Genomic DNA, 3,870 nt, shown 5'->3' with positions numbered 1-3,870 from the left:
TCTGGCATAAATCTTTAATTTCCAAACTGCCCTCCTACGGTTTCTATCCTTCTATCTGTGCCTTCATCGCTAGCTTCCTTTCTGGTCGTTCTATAGCCGCTGTTGTAGACGGCCATCGTTCTTCTCCTAGATCTATCAACAGTGGTGTTCCTCAGGGCTCTGTCCTATCACCAACTCTCTTCCTTTTATTCATCAATGATCTTCTAAGCTGTACATCTAACCCTATCCACTCATACGCTGATGACTCCACCCTTCACCTTTCCATTCGGTTCCCGCAACGCCCATCTCAACAGTTACTTCAAGAAACAAGGGATGAGGCTATGGCACACCTAATGTCTGACTTGGCTCGTATCTCTGACTGGGGTAAAAATAATATGGTTGTCTTTAATGCATCTAAGACTCAGTTCTTACACCTATCTACCCGACAAAATCTTCCACAGGTATACCCACTAATGTTTAATAATATTCAGCTTAATCCTGTATCATCCTTGAACATGCTTGGGGTTTCATTTACTCGGGACTTATCTTGGAAAGATCATATTACATCTCTTGTAAAATCTGCTTCCAAGAGATTGGGTGTGCTAAGCCGACTCCGCTCTTTCTTTTCCCCTGCGCAATTGTTGACTCTATACAGGGGTTTTATCCGCCCCTGTGTGGAGTACAACTCTCATGTGTGGGGAGGCTCCCCACATACAGCTCTTCTCAATAGGGTGGAGTCAAAGGCTTTTCGTCTCATTAACTCTCCTCCTCTTACTGACTCCCTTCAACCTCTGTCTCTTCGCCGCACTGTTGCATCTTTATCTCTTTTCTATCGCTACTTTAATGGTCACTGCTCCTCTGAACTGTCTGCTTGCATTCCTCCACCTCTACGACGGGCGCGTAGCACCCGTCTGGCAGCAAACTCTCATCCTTTTTCTGTCCAACTCTCTAATGCAAGAGTTAACCGTTACTCCCAGTCTTTCATTTATGCAACAGGTCAGCTCTGGAACTGTCTCCCTCTGTCTGTATTTCCTGCTGCCTATGATCTCCAGTCTTTCAAACGCAGTGTGTCCAGGCATCTCAAAATGATCGGATCTTGAATTTGGCTCTATATTGTATTTTGTTTTTCTCTTGCAGGGAACTGTTACTGCGGGCTCATGGCCTTTGGTTCCTTCTTCCTCGCATAAAAAAAAAAAAAAAAGGAAGAAAGGAATGAAGAAAGAATGGAAGGAAGAAAGGAAGGATGGAAGGAAGAAAGGAAGGATGGTAGGAAGGAAGGAAGGATGGAATGGAAAGGAAAGAAGGAAGGAAAGAAAGAAGGAAGGACGGGCTAAAGGAAGGAGCGAAGGAGGAAGATGAAAAGAAAAAGGAAGGGAGGACATAAGGAAGGAAAATACAAACAGTGAGAGCATGAGAAGGCAACAGTAAACATGCTAAGATATTTTCAGACCTGAGATGAAACGACGGTGAAAGGAGGAGGAGGAGGAGGAGGAGGAGGAGGAGGAGGAGGAGGAGGAGGACGAGGAGGTGGAGGAGGAGGAGTGAAAATGGAGATGGTGATGACGATGATGATGATGATGAGGAGGAGGAGGAGGAGGAGGAGGAGGAAGTTGTGGGAGAATGAGGAGAACGAAGAGAAAAAGTGGAAGAGGAGAAGAAGAAATGAAGGAGGAAGAGGAAGAGGGTGAGGAGGAGGAGGAGGAAGGGGAGAAGAAAATTAGACTGAGGAAAAGATGAGAGAGAGAGAGAGAGAGAGAGAGAGAAAGAGAGAGAGAGAGAGAGATCCTCGGGGTGAATGTGCTAAAAATAATCCCGAAAATACAGCCATAATAACTGTGTGAGAAAAAAAGTGCCCTCTTCAAAGGATCAATTGCCCCCACTCTGTCACGTGTGTGTGTGTGTGTGTGTGTGTGTGTGTGTGTGTGTGTGTGTGAGAGAGAGAGAGAGAGACAGACAGAGAGAATAAACTCACTAGCCACCAGTAAAGTTACCCGGTATATCAATGAGACAGGCCAAAAAATTAATAAGTGAATAAAGAGAAAAGTAAAAACGTTAAGAAACCAGTAGTTTTCCCCTAAAAGTACACACATACACACAAACTTACCTTCCTTACACAAACACACACACTTACCTTCCTTACACACACACACACACACACACAAACTTACCTTCCTTACACAAACACACACACTTACCTTCCTTACACACAAACACATACTTACCTTCCTTACACACACACACACACACACACACACACACACACACACACACACACACACATACATACACACACTTACCTTCCTTACACACACACACATACACACACACTTACCTTCCTTACACACACTTTCCTTACACACACACACACACACACACACACACACACACACACACACACACACACACACACACACACACAGCAAAATCACCGCCCTTTTCAGAGTGCCAATCGACCCTTCTCCATCACCTGCCAGAGCCAAACAGATGACACCATAAGACGTAAACACAGGCACTTGGAGAGGTCATTCGGGGTCGTGAACTACCCCTTCCAATTGGCAGAAATTGGCCCAGAGTCATAACCACGATCAGTCAAGGTGGCAGTGCAAGGGAGAAGGTCATATTGGTGTCACTGTCATCAATGAGAGTCTTGGGAATGGGTACTGGTAGGGATGGGGGTGGGTACTGGTAGGGGATGGGGTGGGATGGGGTAGGTACTGGTAGGGGACGGGGTGGTAGGGATGGGAGTAAGTACTGGTAGGGGATGGGGTGGGAGGGATGGGAGTAAGTACTGGTAGGGGATGGGGTGGGAGAGATGGGGGTAGGTATTGGTATGGGACGGGGTGGTAGGGGTGGGGGTAGGTATTGGTATGGGATAAGGTGGTAGGAATCGAGGGTAGGTATTGGTAGGAATGAGGTGGTATGGATGGTAGTATGTGTTGGTATGGGATGGGACAGTAGGAATGGGGAATAGGCATTGGTAGGGATGGGTGGTAGGGATGGGAGTAGGTATTGATATGGGATGGGGTGGTAGGGATGGGGGTAGGTATTGGTATGGAATAAGGTTGCAGGGACAGGAGTAGGTACTGATATGGGATGGGGGGTAGGTATTGGTAGGGATTGGAAGAGGTATTTGTGGGGGGTGGGATGGTGGGGATGTGGGTTAATGCTTGTCACTGATGGATAGGCGGAAATTGAGACGGGATATGAAAGTGATTGAAGGGAAATTGAGGATGGATATGGTGGAGGAAGAGATGGAGTGACGTTATTTACAAGAGAAATGGTGGGGACTGAAGCACACCGGTAACAGTAACGGCAAGTAACCGGAGGTACCGGAGGAAAATATTGCTCTGTCACTAATGGAAAAATATGAGTCACATTACTGGATAGATATATGTTACAATGACCGAAAACCATCTATCTATCTATCTACCTATAGTCAGACACCCTAACACGTAAGGGGTGGCCGTTTGTCTTGAGTTAGTTGTTTTACGGGGAGGGGCACTAACCCTCCGCCAACCAACTTGCTGACACGTAGGGAACACGTATGGGCTGGTTATATGGTTGCCACCCAGGGTTGTAAATGATTTCCAGATTTACAGGAAACCAATAGGCTTGTTACTCAATAGAAAGCCACAAAAAAGAAAGAATAGCAACACGGGTAAAATGTGACAGGAAAGATGGCAGAAATAGGAAGAGAGGAGGGCAGACACATAAAAAGAATGATAAAGCTTAAGAAAGAAGTAGGCAGCACTACATCAAGTGAGTGGATGATGGTCGCCACCACGTACCATAATAAAGGACTTACTTCCGAAGTATCTACGGTATACTGACATTTGTATTAGAGGAGAGAGAGAGAATGGGGAGGGGGAGCCCAAAGGTGAGAATGGAAAC

Source organism: Coenobita brevimanus, chromosome 40, assembly GCF_032717465.1.
Source record: "Coenobita brevimanus isolate Jiangsu-jjx chromosome 40, ASM3271746v2, whole genome shotgun sequence".
NCBI lineage: Eukaryota > Metazoa > Arthropoda > Malacostraca > Decapoda > Coenobitidae > Coenobita > Coenobita brevimanus.
The sequence above is the reverse complement of the archived record's forward strand: the minus strand, read 5'-3'. Positions refer to the sequence as shown.